The following is a 21,965-nucleotide window of genomic DNA, read 5'->3' as shown; positions in this document are numbered from 1 at the left end:
CCTACAGGACATCTGTATGTCTTCTTTGGAAAAATCCCTATTCAGATCTTCTGCCCATTTTTTTTCTTTTTTTTTTTTTAATATTTTATTTATTTATTTGACAGAGAGAGAGAGATCGCAAGTAGGCAGAGAAGTAGGCAGAGAGAGGAAGGGAAGCAGGCTCCCTGCCGAGCAGAGAGCCCGATGCGGGGCTCGATCCCAGAACCCTGGGATCATGACCTGAGCCGAAGGCAGAGGCCCTAACCCACTGAGCCACCCAGGCACCCCTGCCCATTTTTTTCTAATAGACTTTATTTATTTATTTGACAGAGAGAGAGATCACAAGTAGGCAAAGAGGCAGGCAGAGAGAGAGGAGGAAGCAGGCTCCCCGCTGAGCAGAGAGCCTGATGTGGGGTTTGATCCCAGGACCCTGGGATCACGACCCGAGCTGAAGGCAGAAGCTTTAACCCACTAAGCCACCCAGGTGCCCCTCTTCTGCCCATTTTTAAATCAGATTGTTTGTTTTATTGTTATCGAGTTGTATGAGTTCTTTATATAGTTTGGATATTAGCCCCTTATCAAATATATGATTTGCAAATATTTTCTTCCATTCAGTAGGTTGCTTTTTCATTTTGTTGATGGTTTCCTGTGTTGTGCAGAAGCTTTTTAGTTTGATGTGGTCCCACTTGTTTGCTTTTATTTTGTTGCTTTTGCTTTTGGCATCAGATCAAACCCTAATCAGTAAGACCTATGTCAAGGAGCTTACCACCTATGTTTTCTTCTGGGAGTTTTATAGTTTTTGGTGTTACATTCAAGTCTTTAATCCATTTCGAGTTAATTTTGTGTATCATGTATGATAGTAATCCAGTTTCATTCTTTCGCACGTCACTTTCCCAACACCACCTATTGAAGACAACGTCTTTTCCACATGGTATATTCTTGGCTCCTTTGTTGCAAATTAGTTGGCCATATATGCACAGATTTACCTCTGAGTTCTCTGTTCTGTTCTATTGATCTATGTGTCTATTTTTATGCCAGTGCCATAACTTTTAATTACTACAGCTTTGTAGTATAATTCGAAATCAGGGAATGTGAAACCTCCAGCTCTGTTCATCTTTCCCAAGATTGCTTTGGCTGTTTGGTATCTTTTGTGGTTCCATACAAATGATAGGATTATTTGCTTTATTTCTGTGAGAAATGCCATTGGAATTTTGATAGGGATGGCATTGAATCTGTGTATTTCTTTGGGTAGTATGGACATTTCAACAATGGTAGTTATATTTTCTGTCTCTTCGTTGAAGTTCCCCTTCTCCCCAGTTCACTGCGCATCTTTATGGCTGTGACTTTGAGTTTTTTTAATCTGGTAAGTTGCTTATTTCCATTTTATTAAGGGTTTTTCCCCTGAGGTTTCATCGTGTTCTTTCATTTCAAATATATTCTTCTGTTTATTCATTCACACTCTCTGTGTCTGTATCTATACAATAATCTCTCCCAGTCTTGTGGGAGAGGCTTCATGTAGGAGGTGAAAGTTGTCCAACCTCATCCCAGCTCCTGGTTATCTCTCAGACCCCAGGAGCTTGTCCAAGCAGCCTGTTATATTTTAATAGTTCCCTGTATTTAAGGATGTGTCAAGAGGTTAGCATCCCAAAGGGGAGAATGTCAGCACCTAAATTCAAATCTACTGGAAGCCAGACCCTCAGGCAGCAGCTTTTAAGAGTATGCAAATATACGGGCACCTGGGTGGCTCAATCAAGTGTCAGACTCTTGGTTTTGGCTCATGATCTCAGGGTGGTGGGATTGAACCCTGCCTTGAGCTATGCGCTCAGTGTGGAGTCTGCTTGAAAGAGTCTCTCCCTCTGCCTCTCCCCCAACTTGCACTCTCTCTCTCAAACAAATAAATCTTAAATAAATAAATAAATAAATACAGTCTTCTGGAACCACCGTCATAAGCCCCACTTGCTGCCAGAGCCAGGCAATCTAGAGGCATCCCCTGGGGAGCAGCCACAATAACTGGGGCACCAGTCATAAAAAGCAGGGCACTAGATGTGGGTAAAGCTCTCCTCCAGGAGACACTGGCACTGTACAATGCGGCAGAGGGTAAGCATGAAGATAGCACCTGCCCTTCAGGTCTCTGGAAAGGATGACAGTCAACTCCTAGATGTGTATTTAATTAGAAGCCTGCCCCTCAGGCCACAGTCATGATGATTAACTAATAGGCCTCCTTCACAGAAATCTGAGCTCTTGGGTCTGCAGCCTGTATGCCCCAGGGGTGACAGCTGTTTAAGACTTCTTTCTCAGAGGGTCCTATGGGACCTGCCATCATAAACCCCACTGGCCACAGGAGGGAAGTGATACAGAGGTGTCTCCTGGCAGGTGTTGCAAAAATAGGGGTGTGCGGACTCCCTTTGGGTGACACAGATTATTGCAATCTCTTGGGGCCAGGAATGCAAGCTCCCTTGGCCTCCAAAGCCAGGAGATCAAGAGGTGTCCCCTGGGGGATAGCCAATAACTCAGTGCACACCATGCATGTAAAATTTCCAAACTTAAGAGTGAAGGAGGTGTTTGCTTATATTAGAACCACAGCCCAAGAGGCAGGCATCGAATTTAACATGCCCCTCTAGGATAGGAGCCTGCTGGACACTCTCCAGGGATGGAGACTGGCAGATGCCATGTACATGCTTTCCCTCTACCATACTCCATACGGACTTTCAAGAGTAAGAATCCCACCTGCGTTTTGTTTTATTTTGAGGGCTATGTGATGGTTGATGATGAATACAGACACCCACCATTTATATTCTGCTACATGCCTGGCACTGTGTTAAGCATCTTTCCACTTAATCTTTTTTTTTTTAATTTTTTTTTTAAGATTTTATTTATTTATTTGACAGGCAGAGATCACAAGCAGGCAGAGAGGCAGACAGAGAGAGAGGAGGAAGCAGGCTCCCTGCTGAGCAGAGAGCCCGATGCGGGGCTCGATCCCAGGACCCTGAGATCATGACCCGAGCCGAAGGCAGCGGCTTAACCCACTGAGCCACCCAGGCGCCCCTGATCACCTTAATCTTCATGACAATCTCATGAGGCCCGTGGACATTATCTACTCCATTTGAAGAGAACAAACTTAAAGCCAGAAAATGTGACTCATGTGCCCAAGTTCATACGTCTAGAAAATGGTGGTGGTCTAGGGCAAACTGGTGCATTCACACATTGACTTAATGAATATTGATTAAGCACCTATGATGTTCCAGATACAGTATTAAGTACTTTGGTGCTGGGATGATTAAAAACAGATATAATCGTTAACCTCCATCTCCCAAGGAAGAGGAAGAGGAATGAGTTGTACCAAAAAAAACCACAAAAAAAACAAAAAAAAACCTATGTGTTAGAATAGCAACAAACAGAGGGACTGGAAAGAAGAGTTACATGGCACTTGGAAAGCCTGTAATTGAGACATTTAACCTAGTCAGGAAGGTTGGGAAGGTCTTCATGATGTGTCTGAAGCTGGGCAAAGGGCATATCATAAACAGCCCGTGCCAAGGTCTTATGGCAGGATAGATGATGGGGACTATGCGGGACTAAGAGAAAGTCAATGTGATTAACACAGAGAAAGCAGAGGGAAGAGTGGTACACAGTGTAGATGGAGGGCCAGACAAGACCACGCCATGGAGAACCTTATGGGCCACAATGAAGAATTTTCTTCTAAGAGCAAAGGAACCTCACTGAAAAGTTCTGGCAGGGAAAACATTGAGGTACGAATTTAGATACAAAATTTCTTCCTTTCTTTGCCAGTGGAAATGAGGTCAAGTAAAACACCCACATTATGGAGAGGTGAGAGAACAGAAAAAACAGGGGACAAGGTCTTATGCTGCTTCTCCTTGAGGGGAGGGACGTAACCACAGGTCATTAGCAATAGGGTAAACACTCTGCAGGGACAAACATTACATGAAAACCCATGAAGGACCCACCTTGGCTTCTCAAATGCTCTGCCAGTAGAAATCTTGTCCCAGTTCTCCGTTGTTCTCGAAACACAGTTACACGAGAAACAGATGAATTTTATTTGCTCTGTCTATAAACCAACAGATTTAGATGCTTACTCACCCAGTGTGGTAGTAAGACGAAACAAGCACATAAATCAAACACACAATGAATAACTACAGATATCCTGCATCTTGAGTGATTGTTGGTGTTTTTGTGTGATGGGGGGCAGGGAGGGGTTCTCTCTCCGTTAAAGGACCCCAGGCCCTTTTAGACATACAGGCTTCCCCTAGAAGAAATAAACGGCAAGTCAAAGTTGGTTTCAGTTCTTTTATTGAAGTGAGCATATGCTCATCAGCTCTGAGAGAGAATGTGGCCTAAGAGAAAGAACTTGAGCAACTTAGGTGAATTTCTAGGAAAATCAGACATTTTGCACTTACTTCTGTCCTCATGAATGTTAAGTTTTTGAACTGGAAGTTTCTTTATAGATTAAAAAGGAAAAGAATCTCAACTTCAGTTCTCTGCACTTCAGAAAGGGCAAGGCTGCATTACAGTTCTTAAAAGACACAGAAATGGAAGGGGAATCAAGAACATTCTAGAAAACAGGTTTTTCATTTTCTTTAGACCTTAGAAAAAGATCTCAAGGGTACTCATATAAGGGTAGCAGAGGGTACTCATATAAGGCTCTTCCATGATCTCACTGTTTACTGTTCACAGCCTTGATACTCACATATTATTTTCTACAAAAATAGCAGGGACTCTGCCACTACTCAGTGAGCCCTACATGATGCTTCTGAGTCTGGCCTCCACCAGTGTCCCCAGTCTGCTCACATCTCTCCCCTGTACTTTATATGGTGGTTTTATATGTCTTATATGGTGGTTTTATATGTACTTTATATGTCCCCAAATTGACATTCTTCCCTCCAGATGGTGGGGCTCATTTCTTAACCCTCCTTTGGAGTGTGGCTAGACTTCTTGACGCACCTCTAAGATAGAATATATTAGAGGTAGTAGGATGTGGTCTATGCAAATAGGCTATAAAAGATATCACAGCTTTATCTTTCCTCTCTCGCTTAGAACACTTACCTTGTGGGAAGCCAGCTGCCATGTCGTACAGACAGACACTCAGGCAGCCCTACTCAGAAGCCGACATATGAGGAATGAAGGCTTCCCACCAATAGCCACACAGGTGTGCCATCTTGGAAGTGAATCCTCCAGCCCCAGTCAAGCTTGCCAATGACTGCACCGGCAGCCGACATATTGAGGGCCCCGAGCCAGAATCCCGTAGCTAAACTCAATCTCTAGCCCATAGAAACTAAGAAAATAAAAGTTTGCTGTTTTAAGTCTCTCCAGTTTGGGATAATCTGTTACATAGCAATAGAGAACGAATATATCTCATAATAATAGTAACACAAAAAATTTAGGAACATTTTATTAGGATATGATCTCCTTGAAAAAAAGAATCATGTCTGCCTCACCATTGGAACCTCTGTGCATGGCCCAAAGTCAGCACTCAATACGTATTTGTAGATTAAATGAATGATCAGACTTTAGTTATATTGGGGCACCTGGGTGGATCAGTGGGTTAAGTCTCTGCCTTCGGCTCAGGTCACAGTCTCAGGGTCCTGGAATCAAGCCCCACATCGGGCTCTCTGCTCAGCGGGGAGCCTGCACCCCCCCCCCCGCCATTTCTCTGCCTACTTGTAATCTCTCTGTCAGATATATAAATAAAGTCTTAAAAAAAAAAGTTTTAGTTACACTGACTGGCACTATATTATTTGTTATACATGTGTTTTCTCATGTAACTCTTATAACTATTCCATAAGGTATATTTTTTATCTCTGTTTTACAGATCAGTAACATGAGACATAGCAAGACAGTGTGCACACATTGTAGAATTTCTGACTCCGGGACCTACGGCTTCCATGGGAGTCCATGGCAGTCCCGTGGACTTAGATCTAGCCGCCATGAGATGTGATTTTGCACTTGCTGTGCTCTCAGCTAGAGCCACGTTCCTCTCACACTTCACCTCAGAACTCTGACAACTGAGCCGAAATGTGCCCAACTCCCGTGGAGGTGTAACTGCCATATGGTCCCGCCAGAAAGCATGAGAACAAGCTCAGTTGTTTAGGATGGGAAGACCCAGTTCTGCTGCTAGAGGAGGAATGAGGGGCAGGACCCACACAGAGCAAATAGCAATGAGCCATTGTCCCTATCAGCAGGGCCTGCCCCACTCACCGTGGTTTTAACACAAGTCAGATCTCCAGCATGGGCAGCAAGCCTTTAGGCTGGTTCCAAACAGTGGAAGCAAAGTGCCCAGATCTAGGCACGATCCACAAGAGTCCACCCGGATTCTCCAAACACAGCACACTCCAGAGAATTCAGTTCTAAGGCTCTAAATTGCATTCCTGGCCCCTCTCTAAGCCTTGATGGAAGAATGTTGAGTTGTTGAAAACCAGGGTATAAGAGATTAACCTACCAAATCCAATCAACAATTTGCAGTGAACACTAACCAGATATGTTCATGTCTAAATGCACAGTGTCTATGTGGTAACCTACTTTTTCCTTTTAAAACCTAAAAATCTGGAGTGCCGATGTAATTTAGGAAGAACCTGAGAATTTCCCCTTGTGCTGTTTTGGGACTTTCTGCAGATTTCATGAAATGCTGTAGCTCTGGGATGATATTTCAACTTGAAAATATTCTTACTAACCTTTGCCCTTAATATCTTAGTCTTTCCTTTAGGATGGCTAATTTTGTGTGTGTGAAGTTAATTTTTGAATAGATTTCCAGAAGCTTTTATGGCCCATGAGAGAATCTTGAGATGCTGTACTTTGATTTTCCCAATAAGCAGCTTATTTTTCTGATGGGAAAAGAGGAAAATAGGGAACACCTCTTGTTTTTTAATGTCAAAATAATTTTTAGAGGAATATTTAGTAACATAGAAAGACGCTCACTAGTACTACAAAAAAGGTAGGTTACAAATCAATATGTATATTATGATATTCTCACATTAAATATATAGATTCATGTTTATATCTACAAAAGACCAAGCTGGACATGAAATATAATAGTTAGCCCTCCCTTTCTTAAAGAAATCCATCGATTTTTTTCCTTCCAATGTCTCTCGAGTGTCTACTATGTGTGGGGACCAAGGTATGCTAGGCTTCAAGTATCTAGAGATAAGATTCAGCTCTGCTCTCAGGTACCTCACGGCCCAGTGAAAAAGTCACTGAAATAAATAAATAGTTAGATGAAACTAGATTTATAAAAGGCAGTAGGGCACAATGGTTCTTACTATGCACTTACTATGACTAACACAGATCCAAGTATAAACCATGGTTTTATACTTACAATGGGCTCTTAAGTGGATTTTCTCACTTCTCCAAGCTTTAATGTCAAGCTGTGCAAGTGGGGATAGAACTACCTACCTCACATGACAGTCATAAAAAATCATCTGAATGCAAGTTAGCAATTGGACCTGGCCATAGTAAGCACTCAGTAAGTGGCCACCGATGGCTGTTATCATGGAGGGCGAATGGAAGCTCAGAGGAAGCCAGCAGGCTCCTGAAGATACAGATCCCTGAGCTCACAGTCATAGGACTAACCCTGAACTGGTTAAATCACTAACCTAGAGCTCGTGTTCTTTGCAAATCCAATGTGGGTGAAACCTGCCATTGTTATCTGCCAAAAATGTCCCTGTTTGGGCAATGTCATCTGACGAAAATGTCCTACAACACCCAACTCCTGTTTGATGAGGCCTCTCTGTTTTAGGTGGGTTTGTTTTTTTTAAAGCTTTTAGCTTCACTCAAGTCCACGGCCTCTTCTGAAGACCCTGAAGTAGCCCCCTAACACGTGGCAAATCCCAAACCAGCTTAATGGCCTCCACCAGAGACGGACCCCTATCCCCCAGAGTCCTGGCTTCCCGTGTTTCTTCCTTTTCATTTCTCCTTTCTGTCTTTCTTTTACAGGAAATTTTAGTTCCTATCATAACTAAAAGAATTCCTGAATCTTACCTCCTCAAGGGTGTCATGGTGACGGAGTGAAGGCACAGCCCTTAGAGTCAGGCAGCCCTGGGTCGGAATCCTATGGCTCAGGGCCCAGGAATGTCGAGCAAATAATCCACACCAGTCCCGTCCCTGTGTGTTTGCAGGAGAGTGAAAATGACCTCATAGGTCTGTCATGGAGATGAAGGTCACTAGTCCAGTAACCAACCCTTGACACACCCTCAACAAATGTTGGTTTTCTTCCTTTTTCCATAAGAACAATGTATTGACTGTATTTACACACAGACTTTGAGGACTCTGCCATGGAGTGCCAACAGGTCCCTGTTCTCCTTTCATAAACATCCAGAGGTAAAGAGGTCTTTCAGATGCTTTTAAAGTTGCAGCCCAGCTGAACTAATTAAGTAGTTTTGAGGGGAGGGTGCACACCTACTCATTTTTAGCATCATCAGATCGTAGTGACAAGAGGAGAAAGGAAAACAACGTTGGTCAAATGGACCGAGAGCTCCATTCATTACCATAACCCAAAAGCCTGAGAGAAAAAGGGTTGAATTGAAGGATGAAGAAACTCCAAGGTCAAGCAAAATGACCCAAATGTTTTATTCATCCGTTTATGCAGATTGCCACTCATTCAGCAATTATCAGGTATATGCCGAGCACTATCCTAGAGAAAATGTAAGGCAAATCCTGTTTCCACAAGAGAGAATTTGGTAGAGAAAATCAAACCTACATCCTTGACCTCTTCTCTCTTCACTGGGCTCCACATTCCATTACCTGCAAGTACTTCTTAAAGGTGCTCTCTTTTCCCTCTCCTCCTTAATGTACCTGCTCTCCGCTGAATCCAAAGGATATTCTCAAAGGATACCAATAATCTTTTAACTGTAGAATCCATGGGCTCTTCCCTGCCCCCACCCAGCTCTTCACCAGCCGGGTTTCTTGCTGGTTTCTATAGTTGAATGCTCCTTTCTCGAATTTCTTTCCAGGCTCACTGGTGTTGCTTCACTTTGATTCATCATCTTCCTTGTTGGCAAAGTTATTTATCACAAATCCAATTCTGCCCTACTGTTCTCCTGTTTAGAATCCTCTGGCATTTTCCTTTGACCTATGGGATAAAGTATAATTTCCTTAATGCTACCTAGAAATGTCCTTTGGAACCTTCGTCCAACCTGTCCTTCCAGCTTTGTCTCCTGTTAGTCTCCTTAGGAACCTTATGTCCAGTGATGTGAGATGACTTTCTTTCAAGCTGGTCATGCTCATCTAACCCTCCATTCCTCTTTCCTCAGATGGAGATCTTTTACTTCTAGAACATTCCTGGGCTTAACATTAACTTGGCCACCCTCAAAACTGCTATATGCCTGTCTCCATCTCTAGCTTTGAGTTACTTTATAATAAGAACATACTTTTTCTCTTGATGCCCTAAGGTCTAGCAAAATGCCTGGCTTATCACAGCAGGAAAAAAAAAAAAATCAAACTCTATTGGATAAATGAGCTTTTGTTGGCTTACCTCTATAATTTCTCAACTGTCTGTATCTTCATTCACTTTCTCTCTGTAGTCTCCCAAATTAGAGAGGTAAGTCTCTTATTTAGACTGTCAAAGAGCTGTTACTATTCTGTGTTCTATGACTCCTCACTAATATTCATTCAGCCAGAGCAACGTTCCTAATGTCTTACTTACACATCAGCAGTTGGTAAATAGCCATTGATTCAGTCCTCCAATGATGTCCTGCCAACCTAACTACCACCATTTCTCTCCAAAACTTTAGGTTGGAAGAACCTGGCACATCAGGGGATTTCTAAGACCTTGCCTCCAAAGTAAGACCAACATCGATTCCACATGATTGTTCAGCCTATGTATCAGTGTCTGCTTACAAAGCTGCCCATGGTTGACATGACATATCAAATAAAGGCAAAATTCCTTGTCATGGTATTAAGGTCTTCCTAATTGGATACCAATTTCAGCCTTATATACAAATAATATGTTTGATATTCTATAAAAGTATATCTCAAAATGTAATATGTTTATGAATCATTTGGGGGAATTTTGCACCAAATGTAGATTCTGATTCAGTAGGACTCGAGTGAGAGCCCCAGACTGCATCTCTACCAAGAGCCAGGTAATGTTGATCTGGCCTCTGCTCCACAGATCACAGCTTTGAGTAGTGAGAGACTCAGTCCAAACCACCTCTGCCCCTGTGTTCCTACTTTACCTTCCACTTGGAATGCTTTCTGGGCTCCATTAATTAATTGATTACTCCCTCAAAGCCAAGCTCAAATGCAGCCTTTTCACTAAAATGTTCTCTTATCTCCTGAAGTAAATATGAACTCTTTCTCCTTGAAGTTCTTAGATGTTTGATATGGGAAATCAATCACCCAAAAGGCATAACTAGCAAAGCTTTTATATATATTTCCAGTTTAAGACATGTTTTATTGTTTTCCTATTATTTGACCCAATCATACCCTACAATGACCTACACATTCATCACTAGTTCTACATAGTAATTAAAGTACTTGAGCAGGTTCTCATTCATTCATGATAAAATAACCAGAAAAAATGTGAACAACCTTGACTGTGAAGAATTGCATGATAATAATTTTTGTTCATAGTAATAACCCAGAAGCACAAGGAGCCTAAAATAGCTCCTGAATTATCAAAGAAAGGTTAAAATTACATTCAGCATATTTTAGTGTGAAGTGAATTTGATCGTGTGCTAAGTCTTTGAAAACTGACATGTGGCATATGCGTGTGTGTCTGATATGTTCCAATTCTTTGAAAACATATAAGGACTATATAATTGTCTTTTACAGTCATGTGTAATGTTCACCACCCTTAGCACCAATTACTTGCTTACCCCTACCATATGCGCGCACACACACACACACACACACACACACACATGTCCATGCATATAGGCAACATGATTTCTCAGGGAAAAAAAACCCAGAAATCTAGTATTCTACTGTATTCCTAAATTCCCCAAATAAACTCCTCAAGGCCCTGAGTTTTTTCCTAAAGCTGAAAACCTTACAGTTATCTGGACGCAGCCTAGGACTGGTTCTTACTCTATTTTTGTGTATTCCCATAATTAATGCATATTCATTCCATAAAGATTTGCAGTAGATTACAAAGCATACACAATAAAATTTCAAAAACAAATTAAGTTAAATATGCAGAAGAAAAAACAAGGGTTGAATGTGAATGAAGCCAGAAAGAGTGGCTGCCTGGCCGTGAGTTTTTTAGGATGCTACTTAATCGTCAACCTGGAGCAAGGATGTAAGCACATGTAGCTTCCCCTTCCTCCTTCCTCTTCTGCTCCCAAAGGCCACCAAGGCAGATGAACGGGAGTTTTCCTTCTTCCTCTTCTCTGGGGCTTGCTACCTATACTCCTCATTCAAAGGTAGCATATGTTTCCCTGTCTTCCCTGAGATTATATCGGTATTGCTGCTTAATATATTAGGGAAACTAAGTCGTGCAATTCTTTCTTTTTTTTTTTTTTTTTTTTTACTATTATCTTCAATACATTCTTCCCCTAATAAATAAGGGCATTTCTCTTTGTCCAGGAATCTAACTCCTTCCAAGAAAGTGGGAACTAGATCTTGTCCTGCACTTGAGTCCTTGTCCATCTTCCAAGTCCCCAGTGTCCGGCCAGATGAACCTCATTATTGGCTGAAAGTCTCACTTCCCATCAATGGGGATCCCTTCTTAGTCTCAAGAAACTTGACTTTCCCAACACTGGCTCTCTCTTCAATGGGATCTGGCCACACAATCAGGCAAATCTTTCCTCTGCATGGGCCAGCTCACCAGCCAACACCACCTGCCTCAGTCTGCCTGTGCCTCTCAAGTATGGCATAAGAAACAGGTGCTGGTTCATACTGTCACTCCCCTCATCCCTGTCCAGTTACTTTTAGGGAGAGGTCTTTCCAGGAATGTTTAATAGTTTGTATATCATAAGTATCCATATTTCCCAGGGTGGGTCTGTCAAAAAATTAGGAGAGCCATGGAGGCCTGGGTCAAAACCCTGAGAGAAGATAGGCAGGCTCTGCAGGGATTCTCAGCAGATAGAGCGAGGGGAGGGTCATAGATCTTTATCCCCAAGGCCCCCTCATGGATTCTTAGTCTTTGAAAGGTGTCCCCTCCTAGAGAAGAAAACAAACTCATTTCCATGGCATAATCTCAGGTCAACAACAAAGGGCCTGGGACACATTTGGAATGGCCATGCTGTAGAGAGGGAGATAGGAGGCCATTGCCTGGCCAGAAGGAAGACTCAGAGTTAGTTAGCCCTCTTGAGTATGCAGAGCCACTGAAGCGTGGGTTATCCATGGGACGAGGCCAGTGGCAACTGAAAGCCCAGGCTGTCTTAATCAGTAGAAGGAGTGATCATACTTAGTCCTCAAAGCATGAGGGGAGGACCTTCTTTTGCAAGAGAAGTAGGAAACCGAGTAGAGGCAGACCAGCCAAGGTGCAGCTGAGCAGGATCATCCAATGGCCTTCTAGCAACGGAGCATTCAGTGTCTAGAGGATCTACTGGGGTCCTCTCCTTGGCTGATCTATTGTCTATGGAAAAAGCACTGGGAACTTGTTAGCACCTGAACAAAGTCTTGAACTTTATTAAAGATTTTATTTACTTATTTGAGAGAGAGAGAGAGAGGAGGGATAGAGCTCGGGAGGGGAGAAGGTCAGCGGGAGAAGCGGACTCCCCGTGGAGCTGAGAGCATGAGGTGGGACTCGATCCAGCAACTCCAGGATCATGACCCGAGCCGAAGGTAGTGGCTTAACCAACGGAGCCACCCAGGCATCCCACAGAGTCTTGAACTTTCTTGAGTGGAGAGGAAACTGATGGGACAGGCGGAATGGACCAGAAGTTTTCCTGAGCGGGCCGCCCTTGAACACAGACCCTCCCTTGTATTCTTCCTTGCTTTGCTCTCTGTCTTCAGCTTTTAAGAATCCTTTGATTCCTGATTGCCCATAAATTGTCTTCGGCATGGTTCAAAGCTTCAGGATTTATACTGGCCTGTTTCTTATAAATGTACCTTACCTCTTACACACAATTTGCCTTGATCTCAGTAATTTGTCTATGCCTTGATTCAAAGCCTTGGGCTTTCTTCTATCCGGCACAATCACCTGACTCTTCCAATCATGTTTTATTTTCCTCAGGCTCAGTTTCCTACCCTTTACCGTCAATCCACTGTCATTTACCTCACTGCATGAAAATACCCAAAATAGTCAAAGTGCCATCTCTGTGTGAGTAATGAGGAAGAGAGAGTCGTGTGAGGATTTTCTGTATGACCAAGTTCTCAGCACCATGTGAACTGCCTATGTGATTACCAGGTGGTCACGATAATGATCCAGAATATTCCCTAATTCCTTATGACTTATTACACCGTTGAAGCACAATTCGTCAGAATTAGAAGGGAACTTGGAGTCGATAGGGCACAACCGGACCATTTTACAGGGAGGTAAATAGTGAACCAGAAAGCTTCAAGCCTTTGCCCAGAATCTTAGGGCTAATCAATAAAGGTGCTAAGGCCAACACCTAGGTTTCCAGAATTCCAGGTCTAATATTCTTGCCACTGCAGTAATGATGAAGTTCTAGAACCTAGGTGAGGTTTGGTGGGCTGAGGTCCGGAGCCGATGACCAAGAAAGAATTCTTGAGACATCTTTGGTGCAAAATGGTGGTTTATTAAAGCACGAGGACAGGACCCGTGGGCAGGAAGAGCTGCTGCCCCGGGTTGTGAGGGATGGCAGGTTATGTACCCTGCTGTTGGGGGAAGGTGAGGGGAAGGGAGGTTTCAGTGGAGTTTTCATATGCTAAAGAGGGCCTACAAGGTGCCAGGATGTTCCAGGCCTGCCGGAGGCCTTGCCCTTGCTGCTGGATCAATGTTGTCTTTAGACCGGCCATTAACATTGAAGATAGTTGGGGAGACTTTTTGGTGGGGTCTCACAATCCTGCTATCAATCGTCTTTGTTAGTGAGATTTAGGACATTTGTAAGCCAAGGGAGACTCCTGTCTAGCAGGATTGTGAGCTCTGCAAGTTAACTATTTGCTTATTGTTCATGGCGGTCAGGGCTGCCTGAGGGATGCTACACTTATGGAGGGGAAAGGGTGAAGAGGGGGTGCAAGGCGCCAGCTTTTGCTTTGTCCTCAGCCAGCCTCCTGCTCCCTCATCAGTAAAAGCTTATGCAACACACATACATAAACAGTAAATAGAACCGAAATTTTTTTTAAAAGCCAAGACTTCCGGGCACCTGGGTGGCTCTGTTGTGAAGCGTCTGCCTTCAGCTCAGGTCATGATCCCAGCGTCCTGGGATCGAGCCCCATCTCCGGTTCCCTGCTCCCGGAAAGCCCGCTTCTATCTCTCCCGCTTCCCCTGCTTGCATTCCCTCTCTCACAGTCTTTCTCTCTGTGTCAAATAAATAAATAAAATCTTTTTTAAAAAGCCAAAGCTTTGGGGGCACCCGGGTGGCTCATTTGGTTAAGTGTCTCACTCTCGATCTCAATTGAGATCTTGATCTCAGGGACATGAGTTCAAGCCCTGCACTGGAAGCTAAAAAAAAAAAGGCCAAAACGTCAATGGCTGAAGCTCAAGAAGAATTTTGCTTTACTCACTCACTTCCTCCACTGTTACTTATCCAGTGCCCGCTCTCTACCAGCACTCTACCAGGATAAGGAGACGAGGCATGGGCGAACCGATGCCAATGCCATCCATGGATATTAGACATCAAGCAAATATTTGTGCAAATACATTATAGCACGTTTCCTTTAAGATGCAACTATTTCCTTCAAGATCTCAGCATGTCCAATATCAAGTCTTCTAGTTACCATCCCTACCATCGATTTGACCTGGGAGTCAGATTCTTCCAGAGCTTATTTGCAATTGTTTCTTTTAACTGGAGCTAATCCCAGCATGGAACCTGTCCCCCTTCCCCCGCCCCAACCCCACCTAACCCTCCTTACCTACATGCTCTGCTTGAGGTAGACCACACTTATAGTCAGACTTCAGACCACAAGCCTGTGTGATAATCACCTTCTGGCTCAAATTGCCAGGAGACAGAGAGTTTTCTACCTTCTTCCCCTAGGCGATGAGGTTGAGGTTTTTTTTTTTTAACAGTTCCTATAGGTCCATACAATAATGGCACATTTTACAATCAATGGCATTTTAAATTTTGTGAATTATAGTGATTACAAATTGCTGTAAGAATTGTGAAGGATAATGCAGAGTGGCCCAAGGAGGTGTATAGGCTGACCTCATTTAGATGGAGGGCCTTTGTAAATAAATGGTAGGGAAGCTGTACTAGCTTGTGAGGGCTCCTGTAACAGAATCATAGGCCAGGCAGCTTAAACCACAGAAATGTACTTCCTCACACTGTTCTGGAGGTTCTAAGTCCCAGATCAAGGTGTAGGCGGGGTTGGCTCCTTCAGAGGCCTCTCTCCTTGGCTTGCAGATGACTGTCCTCTCCACATTGTCACATGGTGTCCCTTCTGTGTATCTGCGTACTAATCCCTTTTCTTAAAAGGACCCCAGTTCCCTCCAATTAAAGTCTACCCCCATGACTTCATTTGACCTTAATTAGCTCTTTAAAGAACCTATCTCCAAATACAATCACATTCCAAAGTACTGAGGGTTAAAACTTCAACATATTGTTTTTGGGGACATACAACCCAGCCCATAACATGAGCTGAGTCCTGGGGAATGGGACAGATGACCCAGGAGCTGAGCATTCCATACAGGGGAGACTGCCTGTTCAAAGCCCACTGCGACAAATAAAGGGCCAGAGTTCATTTTAAATTCCTTTACTGCGAAATCCTCAAAGGAAAAGAATGTCATTTCAGTGAATCAGTTTCTCTTGAAATCTGATACAGAAATATGATGGATTTCTATTTATAAATTACTTTTAAAATTCAGATTTTTTTAAGTAAATAGGGTTATGTTTTTTGATTGTAATTATCACCCACAATTTCCTCCGTCTGAACTTGATTCTGTTCCCTGTTGCTGTGCTAAATGCGCTGTGAATTGACATGCAGATCAGTAACACGATAAATTACCACCATTACATATGCCTTTTGCAAGGGGTGGTGTTAAAACCATTTCCTCTCACTGCTTTTAGAGAATAGCCTCATTTCCAGGGGCCAAGCATTCCAGACAGGCCAAACAGCCTGTGGAATAAATTATGATTTGTAACAGGCTCATAGAAGGACACATTCCATCTGGAGTATGGAAGACGCCATTCCTCTTGGCGCATCCTTTTTAAATCAGTACAAAAGCCTATACCCATCCCTGCACTCCTGCAGAGGGGTTTCCTGGGACTTCAGAAAAGTGATAGTGACTGTTGGCCACCTGTACACGTGACATTCCTAATCAAAATCACAATGAGATATCACAATACGCTAAAATCAAAAACACAAGAAATAAGTGTTGGCGAGGATGCAGAGAAAAAGCGGTCCTTGTGCACTGCAGGTGGAAGGCAGATTGGTGCCTCTCTTGTGAAGAACAGTAGAGCATTTCCTCAAAAAATTAAAAATAGTTGGGCACCTGGGTGGCTCAGTGGGTTAAGCCTCTGCTTTTGGCTCAGGTCGAGATCTCAGGGTCCTGGGATCAAGTCCTGCAGCTGGGTCTCTGCTCTGCGGGGAGCCTGCTTCCTCCTCTCTCTCTGCCTGCCTCTCTGCCTACTTGTGATTTCTCTCTGTCAAATAAATAAATAAAATCTTTTAAAAGATTAAAAATAGAATTACCACATGACCCACTAATTCCACTGCTAGGTATTTCCCCAAGAGAAACAAAAATCACTACTTTGAAGAGATATATTTACCCCAACGTTTACTGCAACATTGTTTACAATAGTCATGAAAAGAACAGCCCAAGTGTCCATCCATAGATGAAGGGATGAAGAAATTGTGGTAGACATATGCAATGGAATATCACTCAGCCACAAAGAAGAATAAACTTTTGACATTTGCAACAACATGGATGGATCTAGAAGATATAATTCTAAGTGAAATAAGTTGGAGAAAGATAAATACCACATGATCTTATTCGTATGTGCAATTTAAAAAACATAACATAGAAAAAAATGAGATAAACAAAGAACCAGACCCTTTTCTTTTGTTGTTAACATATAAGGTATTATTTGCCCCAGGGGTACAGGTCTGTGAATTATCAGTCTTACACAATTCACAGCACTCACCATAGCACATACCCTCCCCAATGTCCATCACCCAGCTACCCCATCCCTCCCACATGCCTCCCCTCCAGCAACCCTCAGTTTGTTTCCTGAGATTAAGAGTCTCTTATGGTCTGTCTCCCTGTCTGGTTTCATCTGGTTTCATTTTCCCCACCCTTCCCATATAGATCCCATCTTCTTTCTCAAATTCTTCATATCAGTGAAATCGTATGATAATTATCTTTCTCTGATTGATTTATTTTGCTCAGCATAATACCCTCTAGTTCCATCCACATCATTGCAAATGGCAAGATTTCATCTCTTTTGATGGCTGCGTAGTATTCTGTTGTGTCTATATACCACATCTTCTTATCCATTCATCTGTTGATGGACATCTAGGCTCTTTCCATAGTTTGGCTAATGTGGACATGGCTGCTATAGACATTGGGGTGCACGTGCCCCTTTGGATCACTACATTTGTATCTTTGGGGTAAATACCCAGTAGTGCGTTTGCTGGGCTGTAGGGTAGCTCTCTTCAACTTTTTGAAGAACCTCCCTACTGTTTTTTAGAGTGGCTGCACCAGCCTGCATTCCCACCAACAGTGTAGGAGGAAGAACCAGACTCTTAAGTGCAGAGAATAAACCAGTGGTCACCAGATGAGTCGTGGTGGGGAATGGGTGAAATTCGATAAAGGTGATTAATAGCAAATTTACCCTGATGAGTGCTGAGATGTGTATAGGCTTATTGAATCATTACAGTGTACACCTAAAGTAATTTAACACTTTGTGTTAATTATATGTGAATTAAAAAAAAGTGATCACAGATAAAGCCCGATCCGCCCACCCTCCCTTCTTTTTTCACATATGTGGCTCTATAGCAAACAAGACCCAAGGATTCTCTGCTTTTACTGCATCATCTCAAAACCCAAAGATCTGAAATCCAGTTTATTATAAGATTAGACAATAAGGGCATCCTTGCATTTTCAGAGATCTGCTATAAGAACTTGACAAAAGCATATGCTGCCCGACATTGCACAAGTGTCCAGTCACAGCACAGCCCATCCAGATGAAATGCTCAGTTCTTTGTCAAGCAAGCACTCTGACGCTGAGTGACCAAAACACTCATGTGAATTCCGAGGAATGAGTTCAGCTTTTGCCCTGCTCTGTACTTGGGTTGTGCGGGAGGCAGACCGAAGTGCCCGTCTGAATTTCCTAGGCTGGAACGTGAGGCTTGGGAGACTTCTCCGCAGATCCCTCCCTTGGAGCCAGGGCCCCTTTATCCAAGGAGTTGCAGAAGCTGCAGTGAGCTGCTTCTCTGGTCCCTCATCCTCTGCCATCCTCGGTCGAGACAGGAGAGGTGGTCCCCAGCAATGAGATGTGAGACCACTGCTCTCCCTGCAGCCAAATCTTGAGTTGGATGGAAGAGATGGGAACTTCTCACCAGTCAAGCTCTAACTTTATTTCATCTGGACCCCAGGTTGGTCATGATTCACACTCCAGAAAATGAAATCTCCCTACTCTCTCCTCCCTACTTTGTGCTACTGTGATCATTTCACGCAGGGAAGAGAGTTTGGCTTTGACAAAGAGCAGTGGTTGCAGATTGGCTGATCGTTCGTTCATTCATGCAAACAGTAATTAACAGGCACCTACTAGACGCTCCGTATTGTTCTATGTATGAGACATACTCTGTTCGAGTGTCTTGTACTGAAGCTGCTGTGTGGTGTATCTTCATGCTTTTCTTCATTTTCTCTTCTCCTACTCTTCCTTCTTACTTTAAGTTTTCTATAACTATTTGATTATTAGATCAAATAATTGTATGTGGTTTGAAAAGAAAAAAAGAAGAGTGAGGAAGTCTCAGAATGGTTACGTCCGGACTTCAGTTGTTAATTTCAAAAGCCGCTGTATTCCTTCAAAGATAAAAAACAAGGCCAATATTCAGCTGTTGTGGTTCTGAAGTCCTTTCAGAAAAAAGAGTGAACTGACAGCAACAAAATTCCCCAAAAGTTGATTAAACCTAAATTTCTTTCACCTGGGAAAAACCGTAGGCTTCTGTAGTGAGATAAACCTTTTATTTCAAAGCTAACCTTTGAAGTTTGAAAATAAAAGCTAAAGACTTGTGGCCCAGGATGCCAGGCTGTTCGGTCACCGGAATTTCAAAGAGAAATGATAACAGGTGAGCGCTCCCGCGTGCACGAACCCTGGGAACCCAGCACCAAGGATCGTGCAGGACCTGCCACTGATATACTCATAGATAACAGATCGGCTTCGTGGTGAAAGGTTGAAGGTACAGAACCCTTGAAGGGAAATACCATCTGATCTTGCCTGCCTATGACCCGGAGTCAAAGGCAGAAAAAAGGATTCTTTCCTCTTTCTGCTCTCCTCCTGGCACTGGCCACAGAGAGGCCAGGAGAGGGGTTCCCGGGAAAGACCTAGATAGATTCTAAGGTGGATCCACAGGAGATAGAGAGCCCCAAGCCATGCTGCAGGGGGACATCAGGAGGACCCATTAAGTCAGATTCTGGGGGTGGGGATTGAGAACAGGTATTAGCATGTGTTGAAGACCCCCTGTGTCTCTAATGCACAACAAGGGAGAGAGGATTGCTTGTCATTGAAGACAGGACATCTGCTCTGCCATGATAGCCCTCCTCTGCCCCCTCCCACAGGGACACCACGCCACCTGGCCAAATTCCTCTGTCTCTTTTATTTTATTTTTTTTTTAAAGATTTTATTTATTTATTTATTTGACAGAGAGAGAGAGAGAACAAGTAGACAGAGAGGCAGGCAGAGAGAGAGAGAGAGAGGGAAGCAGGCTCCCTGCTGAGCAGAGAGCCCAATGTGGGACTCGATCCCAGGACCCTGAGATCATGACCTGAGCGGAAGGCAGCGGCTTAACCCACTGAGCCACCCAGGTGCTCCCCTCTGTCTCTTTTAAATTACACAGTTGGAAGAGGAGGGAAAGGACTCAGGCCCTTTCCTGAGTATATAAATATGCTCATGCTTCTTGCATTTTTAAATCAACAAGCAAGCCAACTCACCTCCATAGACTTCGGGTTCCCTCCTAGCAAAACCTCTCTCCTCCCTTGCACACACAAGGCGTTGGAAAAAGAGCCCCTTGTAGGCACCTACTGTCCACACCTCTTATTCTCCACTGTCAGTATTTAAAAATATGTTGATATTTTGCTCGTCATAGACTTTTTGGCATTAATTTTGATATTTCAAAAATACTGCCTTGATATTTTATTAATCTGGATCACTTTGTTTTTTAGCATCCCCCCCCCCACCCCAGCTTTTGCTCCCAAGGAGAATGCCTCACTTGTCGAAGTCCCGGTCCTGTTCTGTTTACTCCTCAACCCATTACAGTCGGGCTTCTGCTCCCCAAAATGTAATAGAAACTAACCTCGATGTGTCTTTAAAGGACATTTTTTTACTCCCTATTTCAGTTGACATTCTTTTGAGCATTTCAGACACATCAAACAACAAGTAAAACACACACAAATGTAATGATTACAAAAAAAAACATTACTTACACCTAAACCCAGTCCTAACTTACTTCTTAACTCCCTTTCCCATTTATTATTTTAATATCACTTCTACACTTCGTAAAACTACAGCAGTACTTAATTACAAACCTTCCCAAGGGTATAGTATTTTTACCCAGACCAGAGAGAAAATGAACATCAATTCAGATAGCGAAGCTTACAGGATCTTGTTCATCAAAGGATTCCGGTTATGGCACAAAGGCGTTATTTCTCCCAAGGCTATTCCAACCCAAGCGAGAACTTCAGACTGAAACTATCTTTTTAAGATAATCTTTTCTTTCTGCATCAATTAAGAAAAAATGTAGTTCCAAGTTTTTCCCACAGACTTTCGTTTTCAGTAGCTTGGAACATCCCCATGAAATGCTCAAGTCTTTCTTGGCCACCATGACATGACCATTGTCTGGTCATTGTGATGATTGGGTCATTGCGATAAGTTGGTTTATTGACATTATTTAAAATGTATGGGGGCGCCTGGGTGGCTCAGTGGGTTAAAGCCTCTGCCTTCAGCTCAGGTCATGATCTCAGCGTCCTGGGATTGAGCCCCGCATCAGGCTCTGCTCTGCAGGGAGCCTGCTTGCTCCTCTCTCTCTGCCTGGCTCTCTGCCTACTGGTGATCTCTGTCTGTCAAATAAATAAATAAAATAAAGAAATGAGCACTCTTTTTCTTAAAAAGGCATTTGGACTTTTCATCATCTTGGAACAAAGTTTTGAGCCTTCTCTCTGCCGAGTTATTTTGTGTGAGCATGGATGCCAATTAAGTTCCTCTTGTTCTTGGTTCTGTATATTTTCCTAGGGCGATTTGGCTAAACTCAGTTCCCTACAATTTCCTCCTCTACTCCGGGCATTTACTCAGAAAGACATCAGTTACATTGTCCATGTTTTAGAATCAAACCCTTAATAGAAGAAATAGAATACCAATTTATGTTAACCTCCTCTCGTTAAAATTAATGAAAATTAAACAGGCCCCTTTATAGCCCACTTCTCTGCTCATCCTAATTACTTTTAGTGTACTTTATATGAACTTTTCTCTTAATGTCGATATGAAATTATGGGCTTTCACAAACTCAACATATTTCAATTAACCGCAATTATGATACCCATTTTGATGCTCAAATTCCAATCTGGCCGGTGGGATACCTCTAACCTAGCTCTCTTGTTCTTTCAGCACCATTCCTGGTGTCTTGGAAAGCACTTTGCTTTTTGGCAAAGAGAGGGACCATTCTCTTCAGCGCGTATTTGCGCGCAGGCGGGCACATGCATGCACACAGGACGTGTCTGTTCCAAATCTGGGCATTTAGCACTTCATGTCAGAATG

This window comes from Mustela nivalis, assembly GCF_964662115.1.
Source record: "Mustela nivalis genome assembly, chromosome: 6".
Taxonomy (NCBI): Eukaryota; Metazoa; Chordata; class Mammalia; order Carnivora; family Mustelidae; genus Mustela; species Mustela nivalis.
Note: the sequence above shows the minus strand (reverse complement) of the source record.